This window comes from Lissotriton vulgaris, chromosome 10 (genome assembly GCF_964263255.1).
Source record: "Lissotriton vulgaris chromosome 10, aLisVul1.2, whole genome shotgun sequence".
Taxonomy (NCBI): Eukaryota; Metazoa; Chordata; class Amphibia; order Caudata; family Salamandridae; genus Lissotriton; species Lissotriton vulgaris.
In genome coordinates this window covers 662,656,779-662,675,297 of record NC_141698.1, presented here as the reverse complement: position 1 = coordinate 662,675,297, position 18,519 = coordinate 662,656,779, and the positions used below count along the sequence as shown (strand labels likewise).

The 18,519-nt window shown below is 42.8% G+C and overlaps 1 protein-coding gene across 1 annotated transcript in view; it reads left to right on the top strand.

The window, feature by feature from the left end:
• LOC147688656 (uncharacterized) overlaps positions 1–18,519 on the top strand; it is an 88,585-nt gene that overhangs the window by 55,617 nt on the left and 14,449 nt on the right. Inside the window, exons 7-16 of the mRNA XM_086939960.1 lie at positions 672–781; positions 7,718–7,827; positions 9,043–9,152; positions 10,360–10,469; positions 11,677–11,785; positions 12,999–13,107; positions 14,325–14,433; positions 15,648–15,756; positions 16,972–17,082; positions 18,298–18,406. The gene's annotated coding sequence lies outside the window, so the exon portion shown is untranslated. The remainder of the gene's footprint in view (positions 1–671; positions 782–7,717; positions 7,828–9,042; positions 9,153–10,359; positions 10,470–11,676; positions 11,786–12,998; positions 13,108–14,324; positions 14,434–15,647; positions 15,757–16,971; positions 17,083–18,297; positions 18,407–18,519) is intronic.

Genomic DNA, 18,519 nt, shown 5'->3' with positions numbered 1-18,519 from the left:
GGTCAAATGGTTCCCTGACATCATAAAGCTACAGCAGGATGTCATCTGACATGAGGGCCAGCAATAGGATACATTTATCATGTTATTGAAATGGGTAGCAGGGTAGCCAGGACTTCCAGCAGAAAGGCAAAGATGGCGAGACGAGCAAAAGAAGGGCATTATTTGAGACTTAATTATTTGTTTGAAGGTGTCGGTGATCACAATATTCTCAGGTTCTCTATAGGTTAACTGATAGGGATGTGCAAGAATGCAGAGATGTCCAAATCTGTGGTTCATAGTTTTTCTCATTACCACTAACTGTAGCATAAACCTTCCTCCATAAACTTATCAGTTCCCTTAATGGTCATTGGTGTACTCTAACCTAACAGAATTGCAATGAGCAGGGTACGCTGTCACTTGGATAGCAATTAGATATTTTTATCTACATTCTAATATAGATGCTAAAGTTGTATAAAGAGTGGTAGCAACGGAGGCTTAGGATGGAAAGGTATGCTTGGTTGAAAATAAAATAGAGATTTGAATTCTTTTTGAGCTATGTATTTTCACCATGTTACAGACGTCATAGTACTGATTGATAAGCATTTACCAAAAACTGATTGTTGTTGTGGTGCATTAGTTTGGTAATATTCAAGTTCTGTTAATAGACTAACAGTGGACTTTTCCATTTGCAGACTATATTGAATGACCAGCAGAGGGAGTGTTGCAGGAGAAAATTTCTCAGAGTTGCTGAGAGAAAAAAAAAAACTTCAGCAGCCCTCTGCTTCATTTAACAATTTACATGGTGAGTCAAACTCTAAATTTATCATTTTGCTGGTCTTTAAAAAAAAGTGCATAGCATGTGACGGCTCTCTCCTCCTTTTAGTGGCGTCTTCCGCATGAAAATTATTTATCAAGACTGAAGCCATATAGATGGCGCTAAGGGCATCATGATAGCTATTCAAAGACATTTACTGTCTACAAGGCTGACAATCATACTTTCATTACTTGTGCTAGTAATAGGTCATCAGATTAAATGAATGTCTTTGAGGCTGGAATGAGGTGCCCTATATTAGAGCAATTGACTTTCTCTCTCATGGGGAGAAGCTATTTTAACCTACCTCCCTTCACACTGAAAGTGGGACTTGTGGTATCTCCCTCTTTTGCCCCCCCCCCCGGCTGCTCCGCGTGTGATGGTGCTGCTCGCGGTGACATCATTTAGAATGTCACCGCGACCAGTGTTCCAAGGCGAGCGCCGGGGACTCTGAGGGAGAGAGCGCTACGGAAAGGCTGTGGCTGAGGTCGCAGGTGTGATTCTTGAGCTGAATAAATACTTCTGTTCTTATAAGTGACGGCTGCGCCTGTTTATTGAAGCCGTCACCACACTGGCGACGAGGGTGACCTCCTGTGACCTCAACACGCTGGTGTAAACAGCTGACTCGAGTCTGCAGCCGGCTGTTAATGAAGAGCATCGTGTTGCTGTGGAAACCCTGACGGCAGCGCAGAGAAGGGATAGGACGAGAAAAAGGAGAGAGGCGGCAGGAACGGAGCCCAGCGGAGTATTTGAAGGAGCGACCACGGGTCAGCTCTTAACTTCGTCCCTCTGAAGTAAGGTAACGCGTGTGTGCCTTCCCTGCATGCTCAAAGGACCTTCCTGACTGCTCTGTGTAGCGTGAAATTAAAGCTGCAGACTGAAGAGCGTGTGTCATTACACTTGAAAGCCGAGCCTCATTAGCATTTGAATTAAGCGCCGCATGGTAGCGAAGGAAGGCGAAATCAAAGCAAGTGACTCACTTCACCACCTCAGGAAATGTGTGAAAGTTAGCCGAGGAGTAGGCATTTCACCTGGAGAGGGCACGCTCAGCGCAAGCAACGCGCAAAGGGATCTGGCGCATAATTAGCTGCCTAGTTTATGGTCATTCATCGGCAAGCTTTGAGGCTCAAGAAACGTTTACTGGCAAGAGACCCGTGTGCCCCACCTCTCCTTCAGGGAAGTCTCTTCTGCAGAGGAAGCCCACGTAGCAGGCGAGGGGATGTGTGGCAGCTCCCCGATCACCTCTGAATGAGTGTTAGAACCAGCACGGCAGGCGAGGCGAATTTCCACCACACGTTATTGTTGCAATACATGCGACTGGACTGAGTCTTCTTAAGGTTTCATCAAGAACTGGTTGGTGGTTACAGCACTAGGCAGTGGTTGTGAATGAAGGAGTCTTTGCCACCTCTTTTGGAACTGTGCTGGCAGTAGGAGAAATCTTCGCGTTTGAACTGGTGGTGACTCTCGTTGCCTCTGCCTATAGTTGGTCTCAGCTCCTTGGTGCACGGGCCGTGCAAGAAAGTTTAAACAATTGTGCCATTATATTACTGGTTGAATAAGTTATCAGTACACATTCTATGTCCTTTCCAACTACTCACGTGGATGTAGACTCTTGAATACTGCTGTAACTTGATTATTCACCAATTGTAAGTTCTGTATCCTCGACCCTGAGGGATACTTTGCCGTAGCTAGTTAGTGGCCTTTATTGGTATCCCTTTACACACCTCTTTAGCACAGGCTCGTTGTGGTCACCTTGCTCCCCGTTAGCCTTACAAGAGGGTTGGTGCGGGCTGCCAGGTCCTAAGCTCTCTCTTAGACCATTGTGGTTTTAACATGCAAAGTGTAACCCCTCCACCCTTCTTCCTAACCAACCCAGGTGACCCCACCATCCTATGGAAAAAATGGAAAAAAGTCTTTTTAAATTATGCTACTGTGTGTGGGCCCAACCTGGGGCTTGAAAGAAAAGTTGCACTGCTGGCCTATTACTTGGGCGCAGAAGGAGAGGAAGTTCTAGACCATCTCCCGGATTTAGGGGCACAGGAGGCAAGAGGGCTGAATGAGTTTGAAATTAGTCTAAAGAAATTGGATTTGCACTACCTACCCAAGACTAGCACAATTATGGAGAGGTACCATTTTGGTAAGAGGGCTCAAAAAGATGGGGAATCCATAGAAGATTTTGTGTCTGAGTTGAGGAAGTTGGCTGCAACGTGCAAGTTTGGGGGAGCGAGCGAGGAGAGAATTAGGGACCAATTCGTGTTGACCTGCAGGGTCAGAAGGCAGTGAGCAAGGAGCAGAAGGAAAGCAGACCGGGTGGGTCATACAAAGGTGCCTGCTATAGGTGTGGGAAACAAGGGCACCTAGCCAACGACAAGGAGTGTCCCGCCCTCAGGTTCACATGTAACAAGTGTGGCAAGAAGGGCCACTTCAGGCAATTTTGCAAGAGTGGGCAGGGGGCCAGTAGACAGAGTAGAGACAGAACGAATGTGGTGAGTGACGAATTTGTTGTGCAATTTAAAGAGTTGAAGGCACCAGGTCCCAGAAACCTTTTGTGTAAGGAAGTTACAGCACAGGTTGATGAGGAACAAGTTGATAGTCCTAAAGACACCATAAAAGTTGGGAATGTTGATCTAGATGCATTGTTTGACTCTTGTTCTCGAATAACCATCATTAATGCCAAAGAGTTCTCACGTGTATCCAAAGGCAAGATAATCTTGAGGAGGTTAGACCTGAGACCAGGAGGGTATGCGGGGCGCCCCATCTCCATGAAAGGGTACTTCCTGAGTAAAATTGAGTACAGAAACAGGTCTACTGTCTCCAAAGTATATGTATCCACTGTGGGGGACAACATTTTGGGGTGGCGTGCTCAAAAGGGGTTAGGAGTGTACCTCAATCCCAACAGCAATCCCCAGATTTTGATACAAGAGATACAGGAAGGTGAAGCTGACATCACAAGAGAATTTGAGGAAGTGTTTAGGGAAGGGCTTGGATGTTTGAAAAACTACTGTCACAAAATCAAATTGAAAAAGGATGCCAAGCCCGTTGTGGCGAAAGTCAGAAGACTACCCATAGCCATTCAGGAGGAGGTCAGAACTGAACTGGAGAAACTGTGCGAGGCTGGAGTCATCGAACCAGTGGAGGCGACCGAATGGTTGGCGCCCATTGTGGCAGCGAAGAAAAAGGACGGGTCAGTCCGGCTCTGCATTGATTTGAGGGCACTCAACAAAGAGGTCGTCGTTGACCGATACCCCTTGCCGAACATCACCCAAATGATGAGCATGTTAGAGGGTGCCAAGGTGTTTTCCACCCTCGATCTCACCTCGGCCTATTTCCAGATAAAACTTCACGAGGAGTCTCAAGAACTCACCGCTTTTGTGACACCCATGGGTGCTTACAAGTTCAAAAGGATGCCTTTCGGCCTAGTCTCGGCGGCAGCCGTTTTCCAAAGAATCATGGGCACCCTCCTGAAAGGCATCCCTGGCGTCTTGTGTTACCAGGATGACGTGCTGGTGTTTGCAAAGAACCAAGTTGAGCATGATCAGAGACTGAGATGTGTACTGAGGAGGTTTTTGTCCCAGGGTCTCACCGTGAAGAAGAACAAATGTGTCTTTAGCTGTGCCGAGTTGGATTTCCTGGGACACAAGATTACAGCAGAAGGCATACGTCCCAAGGTCGAGCTCCAGGACACCATTGTGAATCTGCCACCCCCCAAGAACAAAGACGAGATCAAATCATTCATGGGGATGCTGGAGTTTTATGGAAAGTTCATCAGAAACTTGGCAGGCAGGACGTATGCCATCAGGCTGTTGCTGAAGAAAGAAAGCGAATTCAGATGGAGCCATGAATGCCAGAGCGAGTTCGAGGATGTAAGGAGAGCTCTTGCGGAAGCCCCTAGTTTGAGGTCTTACATGCCCGGCCGGGCAACCATCCTCACCACTGATGCTAGTGCAAAGTGGTTGGGAGCGGTCCTTACCCAGAAAGGTGTGGAAGGAGAAGAAACCGTGGCCTTCGCCTCAAGGTCACTCCAAAAATCTGAGAACAACTACTCAGTCATTGAAAAGGAGGCATTGGCGGTGTCCTGGGCAGTAGGCAAATTCAGAGACTTCCTGTGGGGTACGCAGTTCACCCTCCGAACCGACCACAAACCGCTGGTAGAAGTGTTCAGCAAGAAGGGTTTAGATGCCATCTCCAGCAGGATAAGGCGTTGGGTGGTCAGTCTCCAGGAGTACACATTCAATGTCGAGTATGTCCCGGGAACACAAAACCTTGCAGCTGACTGCCTGTCCAGGCTTGTCAGCGAAGTAGAAGCAAGTGAAATGCGAGACAGAACAGATGAAGATGAAGAAGGATTCATGGGTGAGAATGTCTGCACCATCCAGAAGGCGTTGGGTGAAGAAACGTAGAGAAAGGCACAAGAAGAGGACAAGACCATGGAAGAAGTTTGCAGAAGAGTGAGAGATGGATGGAAGCACGGGGACAAACGTGATGAAGACCTGCGGCCTTTCCAGGCTGTTAAGGACGAGTTAACCATTGTTGACGGATGCCTGTTCAGGGGAACAAGACTCGTACCACCAGCAACGGTGAGAGACAACCTGGTCGAGATAGCTCACGAAGGGCACTTAGGTATCACTAAAACCAAGCAAAGGCTCAGGGAAAGCTACTGGTGGCCGAACATGGACCTGGTCACCGAAAGGAGAATCAGAGAGTGCATACTGTGCTGTAACAGTGACAAGGTTTTGAAGCAACAGTCACCACCCATGGTATGTAGGCCGCCCCCGTCAGGACCTTGGGACGAGCTGGCTTTGGACATCGTGGGCCCCATGACCGGAGAGCTGCGAACGCCTTACATTCTTGTGCTCGTAGATCTGTATTCCCGGTGGCCAGAGATAAAACTCGTCAGTGAAGTCACAACCAAAACTGTCATCGGATTCTTACAGGAAGTATTCATCCGAGAGGGGCTCCCAAGCAACATCCTCACCGACAACGGAGTGCAGCTATGCTCAAAAGAGATGGAAGACTTCCTGGAAGAAAGAGGCATCAGGCACAAGCGATGCGCGTTATACCACCCAGAAACCAACGGCATGGTCGAACGCTTTAACAAAACCATCAAGGAGAGCATCCAGCTGGCCAAAGCAAGTGGAATAAGCTGGAAAGAAGAGTTGTGGAGGCGTCTGGAAGCATACAGATTCACGCCGCATCAGACGACGGGCGTCACCCCGTTCGAATTGCTCCGCGCAAGGACACCCAACACTAAGCTTGCCCCGGGGTGGATGGAATGGCATAAGGGGTGGTCGGACCGAACCAAAGAAAAGGAAAGCTTGAAGAAACATGAACAAGCCATGAAGGCGAGGAAGGAAGGTTACGACCAACGCAAGGCCACACGGGAGGTTGAGTTCAAAGTAGGTGACAATATCAAGATCAAAGCTCCCACAGGGAAGGCAAGCTGGTCAGAGTACAGCAGCCCCACGAAAATCACTAAGCTCTTCAAGAATGCAGTCAAACCCCAAGAAGGGAAAATATGGAACCTAGGGAGAGTTGTAAAGTACCACCCTCCTGTAGAGGTCCCAGAAGGTGCAAGGGGGGGGGGGGGGGAGTGTGGCCCTAGGAAGGTTAGCGGTTTCACTGTCAGGAGACCGTCAGGTGTTTCTCATCCAGGCCACAGGCCTGACAGGAGAGTGACCAGACCTCCCAAGCGCTTTGATCAATATGTGATGATGTAACTGTTGCCATTCTACCTAATGTTTAGGTCTTAATCTTCCTCTGGTTTCTACACATTGTTTTATCTAATGTTTTTCTATTTCCGCAGGGAAGGGGGATGTGTGGTATCTCCCTCTTTTGCCCCCCCCCGGCTGCTCCGCGTGTGATGGTGCTGCTCGCGGTGACATCCTTTAGAATGTCACCGCGACCAGCGTTCCAAGGCGAGCACCGGGGACTCTGAGGGAGAGAGCGCTACGGAAAGGCTGTGGCTGAGGTCGCAGGTGTGATTCTTGAGCTGAATAAATACTTCTGTTCTTATAAGTGACGGCTGCGCCTGTTTATTGAAGCCGTCACCACAGGACTCTTATGCTTAAGAAGGGTTGCTCTTTAGGATACTCTGTGTTCTTGTACCTCCAGCCCCCTTTCAAATGGGGAGCCCAATGTCTTCAATGTTGAAGAGTGCTTTCCCATTACACCTCCTACATGGCCTGCAGTCATAATTTCAGAGCGTTACCTAGTGCGGAATTCCTAATGCCTCCTTGTTCTGTGTAATTGTCACCCATGACGATTGGTCAAATGGTGCCCTGACATCATAAAGCTACAGCAGGATGTCATCTGACATGAGGGCCAGCAATAGGATACATTTATCATGTTATTGAAATGGGTAGCCAGGACTGCCAGCAGAAAGGCAAAGATGGAGAGACGAGCAAAAGAAGGGCATCATTTGACACTTAATTATTTGTTTGAAGGTGTCGGTGATCACAATATTCTCAGGTTCTCTATATAACTGATAGGGATGTGCAAGAATGCAGAGATGTCCAAATCTGTGGTTCATAGTTTTTCTCATTACCACTAACTGTAGCATAAACCTTCCTCCATAAACTGATCAGATCCCTTAATGGTCATTGGTGTACTCTAACCTAACAGAATTGCAATGAGCAGGGTACGCTGTCACTTGGATAGCAATTAGATATATTATTATCTACGTTCTAATATAGATGCTAAAGTTGTATAAAGAGTGGTAGCAACGGAGGCTTTTTGATGGAAAGGTATGCTAGGTTGAAAATAAAATAGAGATTTGAATTCTTTTTGAGCTATGTATTTTCACCATGTTACAGACGTCATAGTACTGATTGATAACCATTTACCAAAAACTGATTGTTGTTGTGGTGCATTAGTTTGGTAATATTCAAGTTCTGTTAATAGACTAACAGTGGACTTTTCCATTTGCAGACTATATTGAATGACCAGCAGAGGGAGTGTTGCAGAAGAAAATTTCTCAGAGTTGCTGAGAGAAAAAAAAAAACTTCAGCAGCCCTCTGCTTCATTTAACAATGTACATGGTGAGTCAAACTCTAAATTTATCATTTTGCTGGTCCTAAAAAAAAGTGCATAGCATGTGACGGATCTCTGCTCCTTTTAGTGGCGTCTTCCGAATGAAAATTATTTATCAAGACTGAAGCCATATGGATGGCGCTAAGGGCATCATGATAGCTATTCAAAGACATTTACTGTCTACAAGGCTGACAATCATACTTTCATTACTTGTGCTAGTAATAGGTCATCAGATTAAATGAATGTCTTTGAGGCTGGAATGAGGTCCCCTATATTAGAGCAATTGACTTTCTCTCACATGGGGAGAAGCTATTTTAACCTTCCTCCCTTCACACTGAAAGTGGGACTCATACTCAAGAAGGGTTGCTCTTTAGGATACTCTGTGTTCTTGTACCTCCAGCCCCCTTTCAAATGGGGAGACCAATTTCTTCAATGTTGAAGAGTCCTTTCCCATTACACCTCCTACTTGGCCTGCAGTCATAATTTCAGAGCGTTACCTAGTGCGGAATTCTTAATGCCTCCTTGTTCTGTGTAATTGTCACCCATGACGATTGGTCAAATGGTGCCCTGACATCATAAAGCTACAGCAGGATGTCATCTGACATGAGGGCCAGCAATAGGATACATTTATCATGTTATTGAAATGGGTAGCAGGGTAGCCAGGACTGCCAGCAGAAAGGCAAAGATGGCGAGACGAGCAAAAGAAGGGCATTATTTGAGACTTAATTATTTGTTTGAAGGTGTCGGTGATCACAATATTCTCAGGTTCTCTATAGGTTAACTGATAGGGATGTGCAAGAATGAAGATGTCCGAATCTGTGGTTCATAGTTTTTCTCATTACCACTAACTGTAGCATAAACCTTCCTCCATAAACTTATCAGTTCCCTTTAATGGTCATTGGTGTACTCTAACCTAACAGAATTGCAATGAGCAGGGTACGCTGTCACTTGGATAGCAATTAGATATTTTTATCTACATTCTAATATAGATGCTAAAGTTGTATAAAGAGTGGAGGCAACGGAGGCTTAGGATGGAAAGGTTTGCTAGGTTGAAAATAAAATAGAGATTTGAATTCTTTTTGAGCTATGTATTTTCACCATGTTACAGACGTTATAGTACTGATTGATAACCATGTACCAAAAACTGATTGTTGTTGTGGTCCATTAGTTTGGTAATATTCAAGTTCTGTTAATAGACTAACAGTGGACTTTTCCATTTGCAGACTATATTGAATGACCAGCAGAGGGAGTGTTGCAGAAGAAAATTTCTCAGAGTTGCTGAGAGAAAAAAAAAAACTTCAGCAGCCCTCTGCTTCATTTAACAATTTACATGGTGAGTCAAACTCTAAATTTATCATTTTGCTGGTCCTTAAAAAAAGTGCATAGCATGTGACGGCTCTCTGCTCCTTTTAGTGGCGTCTTTCACATGAAAATTATTTATCAAGACTGAAGCCATATAGATGGTGCTAAGGGCATAATGATAGCTATTCAAAGACGTTTACTGTCTACAAGGCTGACAATCACACTTTCATTACTTGTGCTAGTAATAGGTCATCAGATTAAATTAATGTCTTTGAGGCTGGAATGAGGTGCCCTATATTAGAGCAATTGATTTTCTCTCATATGGGGAAAAGCTATTTTAACCTTCCTCCCTTCACACTGAAAGTGGGACTCTTATACTCAAGAAGGGTTGCTCTTTAGGATACTCTGTGTTCTTGTACCTCCAGCCCCCTTTCAAATGGGGTTCCAATGTCTTAAATGTTGAAGAGTCCTTTCCCATTACACCTCCTACTTGGCCTGCAGTCATAATTTCAGAGCGTTACCTAGTGCGGAATTCCTAATGCCTCCTTGTTCTGTGTAATTGTCACCCATGACGATTGGTCAAATGGTGCCCTGACATCATAAAGCTACAGCAGGATGTCATCTGACATAAGGGCCAGCAATAGGATATATTTATCATGTTATTGAAATGGGTAGCCAGGACTGCCAGCAGAAAGGCAAAGATGGCGAGACGAGCAAAAGAAGGGCATTATTTGAGACTTAATTATTTCCTTGAAGGTGTCGGTGATCACAATATTCTAATGTTCTCTATAGGTTAACTGATAGGGATGTGCAAGAATGAAGTTGTTCGAATCTGTGGTTCATAGTTTTTCCCATTACCACTAACTGTAGCATAAACCTTCCTCCATAAACTTATCAGATCCCTTAATGGTCATTGGTGTACTCTAACCTAACAGAATTGCAGTGAGCAGGGTACGCTGTCACTTGGATAGCAATTAGATATTTTTATCTGCATTCTAATATAGATGCTAAAGTTGTATAAAGAGTGGAGGCAACGGAGGCTTAGGATGGAAAGGTTTGCTAGGTTGAAAATAAAATAGAGATTTGAATTCTTTTTGAGCTATGTATTTTCACCATGTTACAGACGTTATAGTACTGATTGATAACCATGTACCAAAAACTGATTGTTGTTGTGGTGCATTAGTTTGGTAATATTCAAGTTCTGTTAATAGACTAACAGTGGACTTTTCCATTTGCAGACTATATTGAATGACCAGCAGAGGGAGTGTTGCAGAAGAAAATTTCTCAGAGTTGCTGAGTGAAAAAAAAAAACTTCAGCAGCCCTCTGCTTCATTTAACAATTTACATGGTGAGTCAAACTCTAAATTTATCATTTTGCTGGTCCTTAAAAAAAGTGCATAGCATGTGACGGCTCTCTGCTCCTTTTAGTGGCGTCTTCCGCATGAAAATTATTTATCAAGACTGAAGCCATATAGAGGGCGCTAAGGGCATCATGATAGCTATTCAAAGACATTTACTGTCTGCAAGGCTGACCATCATACTTTCATTACTTGTGCTAGTAATAGGTCATCAGATTAAATGAATGTCTTTGAGGCTGGAATGAGGTGCCCTATATTAGAGCAATTGACTTTCTCTCACATGGGGAGAAGCTATTTTAACCTTCCTCCCTTCACACTGAAAGTGGGACTCTTATACTCAAGAAGGGTTGCTCTTTAGGATACTCTGTGTTCTTGTACCTCCAGCCCCCTTTCAAATGGGGTTCCAATGTCTTAAATGTTGAAGAGTCCTTTCCCATTACACCTCCTACTTGGCCTGCAGTCATAATTTCAGAGCGTTACCTAGTGCGGAATTCCTAATGCCTCCTTGTTCTGTGTAATTGTCACCCATGACGATTGGTCAAATGGTGCCCTGACATCATAAAGCTACAGCAGGATGTCATCTGACATGAGGGCCAGCAATAGGATACATTTATCATGTTATTGAAATGGGTAGCCAGGACTGCCAGCAGAAAGGCAAAGATGGAGAGACGAGCAAAAGAAGGGCAATATTTGACACTTAAATATTTGTTTGAAGGCGTTGGTGATCACAATATTCTCAGGTTCTCTATAGGTTAACTGATAGGGATGTGCAAGAATGGAGATGTCCGAATCTGTGGTTCATAGTTTTTCTCATTACCACTAACTGTAGCATAAACCTTCCTCCATAAACTTATCAGTTCCCTTAATGGTCATTGGTGTACTCTAACCTAACAGAAGTGCAATGAGCAGGGTACGCTGTCACTTGGATAGCAATTAGATATTTTTATCTGCATTCTAATATAGATGCTAAAGTTGTATAAAGAGTGGTAGCAACGCAGGCTTAGGATGGAAAGGTATGCTAGGTTGAAAATAAAATTGAGATTTGAATTCTTTTTGAGCTATGTATTTTCACCATGTTACAGACGTCATAGTACTGATTGATAACCATTTACTAAAAACTGATTGTTGTTGTGGTGCATTAGTTTGGTAATATTCAAGTTCTGTTAATAGACTAACAGTGGACTTTTCCATTTGCAGACTATATTGAATGACCAGCAGAGGGAGTGTTGCAGAAGAACATTTATCAGAGTTGCTGAGAGAAAAAAAAAACTTCAGCAGCCCTCTGCTTCATTTAACAATTTACATGGTGAGTCAAACTATCAATTTATCATTTTGCTGGTCCTTACAAAAAGTGCATAGCATGTGACGGCTCTCTGCTCCATTTAGTGGCGTCTTCCGCATGAAAATTATTTATCAAGACTGAAGCCATATAGATGGCGCTAAGGGCATCATGATAGCTATTCAAAGACGTTTACTGTCTACAAGGCTGACAATCATACTTTCATTAGTTGTGCTAGTAATAGGTCATCAGATTAAATGAATGTCTTTGAGGCTGGAATGAGGTGCCCTATATTAGAGCAATTGACTTTCTCTCACATAGGGAGAAGCTATTTTAACCTTCCTCACTTCACACTGAAAGTGGGACTCTTATACTCAAGAAGGGTTGCTCTTTAGGATACTGTGTTCTTGTACCTCCAGCCCCCTTTCAAATGGGGAGCCCAATTTCTTCAATGTTGAAGAGTCCTTTCCCATTACACCTCCTACTTGGCCTGCAGTCATAATTTCAGAGCGTTACCTAGTGCGGAATTCCTAATGCCTCCTTGTTCTGTGTAATTGTCACCCATGACGATTGGTCAAATGGTGCCCTGACATCATAAAGCTACAGCAGGATGTCATCTGACATGAGGGCCAGCAATAGGATACATTTATCATGTTATTGAAATGGGTAGCAGGGTAGCCAGGACTGCCAGCAGAAAGGCAAAGATGGCGAGACGAGCAAAAGAAGGGCATTATTTGAGACTTAATTATTTGTTTGAAGGTGTCGGTGATCACAATATTCTCAGGTTCTCTATAGGTTAACTGATAGGGATGTGCAAGAATGAAGATGTCCGAATCTGTGGTTCATAGTTTTCTCATTACCACTAACTGTAGCATAAACCTTCCTCCATAAACATATCAGATCCCTTAATGGTCATTGGCGTACTCTAACCTAAAAGAATTGCAGTGAGCAGGGTACGCTGTCACTTGGATAGCAATTAGATATTTTTATCTACATTCTAATATAGATGCTAAAGTTGTATAAAGAGTGGTAGCAACGGAGGCTTAGGAGGGAAAGGTATGCTAGGTTGAAAATAAAATAGAGATTTGAATTCTTTCTGAGCTATGTATTTTCACCATGTTACAGACGTCATAGTACTGATTGATAACCATTTACCAAAAACTGATTGTTGTTGTGGTGCATTAGTTTGGTAATATTCAAGTTCTGTTAATAGACTAACAGTGGACTTTTCCATTTGCAGACTATATTGAATGACCAGCAGAGGGAGTGTTGCAGAAGAAAATTTATCAGAGTTGCTGAGAGAAAAAATAAACTTCAGCAGCCCTCTGCTTCATTTAACAATTTACATGGTGAGTCAAACTCTAAATTTATCATTTTGCTGGTCCTTACAAAAAGTGCATAGCATGTGACGGCTCTCTGCTCCTTTTTAGTGGCGTCTTCCGCATGAAAATTATTTATCAAGACTGAAGCCATATAGATGGCGCTAAGGGCATCATGATAGCTATTCAAAGACGTTTACTGTCTACAAGGCTGCCAATCATACTTTCATTACTTGTGCTAGTAATAGGTCATCAGATTAAATTAATGTCTTTGAGGCTGGAATGAGGTGCCCTATATTAGAGCAATTGACTTTCTCTCACATGGGGAGAAGCTATTTTAACCTTCCTCCCTTCACACTGAAAGTGGGACTCTTATACTCAAGAAGGGTTGCTCTTTAGGATACTCTGTGTTCTTGTACCTCCAGCCCCCTTTCAAATGGGGAGCCCAATTTCTTCAATGTTGAAGAGTCCTTTCCCATTACACCTCCTACTTGGCCTGCAGTCATAATTTCAGAGCGTTACCTAGTGCGGAATTCCTAATGCCTCCTTGTTCTGTGTAATTGTCACCCATGACGATTGGTCAAATGGTGCCCTGACATCATAAAGCTACAGCAGGATGTCATCTGACATGAGGGCAAGCAATAGGATACATTTATCATGTTATTGAAATGGGTAGCAGGGTAGCCAGGACTGCCAGCAGAAAGGCAAAGATGGCGAGACGAGCAAAAGAAGGGCATTATTTGAGACTTCATTATTTGTTTGAAGGTGTCGGTGATCACAATATTCTCAGGTTCTCTATAGGTTAACTGATAGGGATGTGCAAGAATGAAGATGTCCGAATCTGTGGTTCATAGTTTTTCTCATTACCACTAACTGTAGCATAAACCTTCCTCCATAAACTTATCAGATCCCTTAAAGGTCATTGGCGTACTCTAACCTAAAAGAATTGCAGTGAGCAGGGTACGCTGTCACTTGGATAGCAATTAGATATTTTTATCTACATTCTAATATAGATGCTAAAGTTGTATAAAGAGTGGTAGCAACGGAGGCTTAGGATGGAAAGGTATGCTAGGTTGAAAATAAAATAGAGATTTGAATTCTTTTTGAGCTATGTATTTTTACCATGTTACAGACGTCAAAGTACTGATTGATAACCATTTACCAAAAACTGATTGTGGTTGTGGTGCATTAGTTTGGTAATATTCAAGTTCTGTTAATAGACTAACAGTGGACTTTTCCATTTGCAGACTATATTGAATGACCAGCAGAGGGAGTGTTGCAGAAGAAAATTTATCAGAGTTGCTGAGAGAAAAAATAAACTTCAGCAGCCCTCTGCTTCATTTAACAATTTACATGGTGAGTCAAACTCTAAATTTATCATTTTGCTGGTCCTTACAAAAAGTGCATAGCATGTGACAGCTCTTTGCTCCTTTTAGTGGCGTCTTCCGCATGAAAATTATTTATCAAGACTGAAGTCATATAGATGGTGCTAAGGGCATCATGATAGCTATTCAAAGACGTTTACTGTCTACAAGGCTGACAATCATACTTTCATTACTTGTTCTAGGAATAGGTCATCAGATTAAATTAATGTCTTTGAGGCTGGAATGAGGTGCCCTATATTAGAGCAATTGACTTTCTCTCACATAGGGAGAAGCTATTTTAACCTTCCTCACTTCACACTGAAAGTGGGACTCTTATACTCAAGAAGGGTTGCTCTTTAGGATACTGTGTTCTTGTACCTCCAGCCCCCTTTCAAATGGGGAGCCCAATTTCTTCAATGTTGAAGAGTCCTTTCCCATTACACCTCCTACTTGGCCTGCAGTCATAATTTCAGAGCGTTACCTAGTGCGGAATTCCTAATGCCTCCTTGTTCTGTGTAATTGTCACCCATGACGATTGGTCAAATGGTGCCCTGACATCATAAAGCTACAGCAGGATGTCATCTGACATGAGGGCAAGCAATAGGATACATTTATCATGTTATTGAAATGGGTAGCAGGGTAGCCAGGACTGCCAGCAGAAAGGCAAAGATGGCGAGACGAGCAAAAGAAGGGCATTATTTGAGACTTAATTATTTGTTTGAAGGTGTCGGTGATCACAATATTCTCAGGTTCTCTATAGGTTAACTGATAGGGATGTGCAAGAATGAAGATGTCCGAATCTGTGGTTCATAGTTTTTCTCATTACCACTAACTGTAGCATAAACCTTCCTCCATAAACATATCAGATCCCTTAATGGTCATTGGCGTACTCTAACCTAAAAGAATTGCAGTGAGCAGGGTACGCCGTCACTTGGATAGCAATTAGATATTTTTATCTACATTCTAATATAGATGCTAAAGTTGTATAAAGAGTGGTAGCAACGGAGGCTTAGGAGGGAAAGGTATGCTAGGTTGAAAATAAAATAGAGATTTGAATTCTTTCTGAGCTATGTATTTTCACCATGTTACAGACGTCATAGTACTGATTGATAACCATTTACCAAAAACTGATTGTTGTTGTGGTGCATTAGTTTGGTAATATTCAAGTTCTGTTAATAGACTAACAGTGGACTTTTCCATTTGCAGACTATATTGAATGACCAGCAGAGGGAGTGTTGCAGAAGAAAATTTATCAGAGTAGCTGAGAGAGAAAAAAAACTTCAGCAGCCCTCTGCTTCATTTAACAATTTACAAGGTGAGTCAAACTCTAAATTTATCATTTTGCTGGTCCTTACAAAAAGTGCATAGCATGTGACGGCTCTCTGCTCCTTTTAGTGGCGTCTTCGCATGAAAATTATTTATGAAGACTGAAGCCATATAGATGGCGCTAAGGGCATCATGATAGCTATTCAAAGACGTTTACTGTCTACAAGGCTGACAATCCTACTTTCATTACTTGTGCTAGTAATAGGTCATCAGATTAAATTAATGTCTTTGAGGCTGGAATGAGGTGTCCTATATTAGAGCAATTGACTTTCTCTCACATGGGGAGAAGCTATTTTAACCTTCCTCCCTTCACACTGAAAGTGGGACTCTTATACTCAAGAAGGGTTGCTCTTTAGGATACTCTGTGTTCTTATACCTCCAGCCCCCTTTCAAATGGGGAGCCCAATTTCTTCAATGTTGAAGAGTCCTTTCCCATTACACCTCCTACTTGGCCTGCAGTCATAATTTCAGAGCGTTACCTAGTGCGGAATTCCTAATGCCTCCTTGTTCTGTGTAATTGTCACCCATGACGATTGGTCAAATGGTGCCCTGACATGAAAAAGCTACAGCAGGATGTCATCTGACATAAGGGCCAGCAATAGGATACATTTATCATGTTATTGAAATGGGTAGCAGGGTAGCCAGGACTGCCAGCAGAAAGGCAAACATGGCGAGACGAGCAAAAGAAGGACATTATTTGAGACTTAATTATTTGTTTGAAGGTGTCGGTGATCACAATATTCTCAGGTTCTCTATAGGTTAACTGATAGGGATGTGCAAGAATGAAGATGTCCGAATCTGTGGTTCATAGTTTTTCTCATTACCACCAACTGTAGCATAAACCTTCCTCCATAAACTTATCAGATCCCTTAATGGTCATTGGCGTACTCTAACCTAAAAGAATTGCAGTGAGCAGGGTACGCTGTCACTTGGATAGCAATTAGATATTTTTATCTACATTCTAATATAGATGCTAAAGTTGTATAAAGAGTGGTAACAACGGAGGCCTAGGAGGGAAAGGTATGCTAGGTTGAAAATAAAATAGAGATTTGAATTCTTTCTGAGCTATGTATTTTCACCATGTTACAGACGTCATAGTACTGATTGATAACCATTTACCAAAAACTGATTGTGGTTGTGGTGCATTAGTTTGGTAATATTCAAGTTCTGTTAATAGACTAACAGTGGACTTTTCCATTTGCAGACTATATTGAATGACCAGCAGAGGGAGTGTTGCGGAAGAACATTTCTCAGAGTTGCTGAGAGAAAAAAAAAAAACTTCGGCAGCCCTCTGCTTCATTTAACAATTTACATGGTGAGTCAAACTCTAAATTTATCTTTTTGCTGGTCCTTAAAAAAAGTGCATAGTATGTGACGGCTCTCTGCTCCTTTTAGTGGCGTCGTCCGCATGAAAATTATTTATCAAGACTGAAGCCATATAGATGGCGCTAAGGGCATCATGATAGCTAATCAAAGACATTTACTGTCTATAAGGCTGACAATCATACTTTCACTACTTGTGCTAGTAATAGGTCATCAGAGTAAATTAATGTCTTTGAGGCTGGAATTAGGTGTCCTATATTAGAGCAATTGACTTTCTCTCACATGGGGAGAAGCTATTTTAACCTTCCTCCCTTCACACTGAAAGTGGGACTCTTATACTCAAGAAGGGTTGCTCTTTAGGATACTCTGTGTTCTTGTACCTCCAGCCCCCTTTCAAATGGGGTTCCAATGTCTTAAATGTTGAAGAGTCCTTTCCCATTACACCTCCTACTTGGCCTGCAGTCATAATTTCAGAGCGTTACCTAGTGCGGAATTCCTAATGCCTCCTTGTTCTGTGTAATTGTCACCCATGACGATTGGTCAAATGGTGCCCTGACATCATAAAGCTACAGCAGGATGTCATCTGACATGAGGGCCAGCAATAGGATACATTTATCATGTTATTGAAATGGGTAGCAGGGTAGCCAGGACTGCCAGCAGAAAGGCAAAGATGGCGAGACGAGCAAAAGAAGGGCATTATTTGAGACTTAATTATTTGTTTGAAGGTGTCGGTGATCACAATATTCTCAGGTTCTCTATAGGTTAACTGATAGGGATGTGCAAGAATGAAGATGTCCGAATCTGTGGATCATAGTTTTTCTCATTACCACTAACTGTAGCATAAACCTTCCTCCATAATCATATCAGATCCCTTAATGGTCATTGGCGTACTCTATCCTAAAAGAATTGCAGTGAGCAGGGTACGCTGTCACTTGGATAGCAATTAGATATTTTTATCTACATTCTAATATAGATGCTAAAGTTGTATAAAGAGTGGTAACAACGGAGGCTTAGGAGGGAAAGGTATGCTAGGTTGAAAATAAAATAAAGATTTGAATTCTTTCTGAGCTATGTATTTTCACCATGTTACAGACGTCATAGTACTGATTGATAACCATTTACCAAAAACTGATTGTTGTTGTGGTGCATTAGTTTGGTAATATTCAAGTTCTGTTAATAGACTAACAGTGGACTTTTCCATTTGCAGACTATATTGAATGACCAGCAGAGGGAGTGTTGCAGAAGAAAATTTATCAGAGTTGCTGAGAGAAAAAAAAAACTTCAGCAGCCCTCTGCTTCATTTAACAATTTACATGGTGAGTCAAACTATCAATTTATCATTTTGCTGGTCCTTACAAAAAGTGCATAGCATGTGACGGCTCTCTGCTCCTTTTAGTGGCGTCTTCCTCATGAAAATTATTTATTAAGA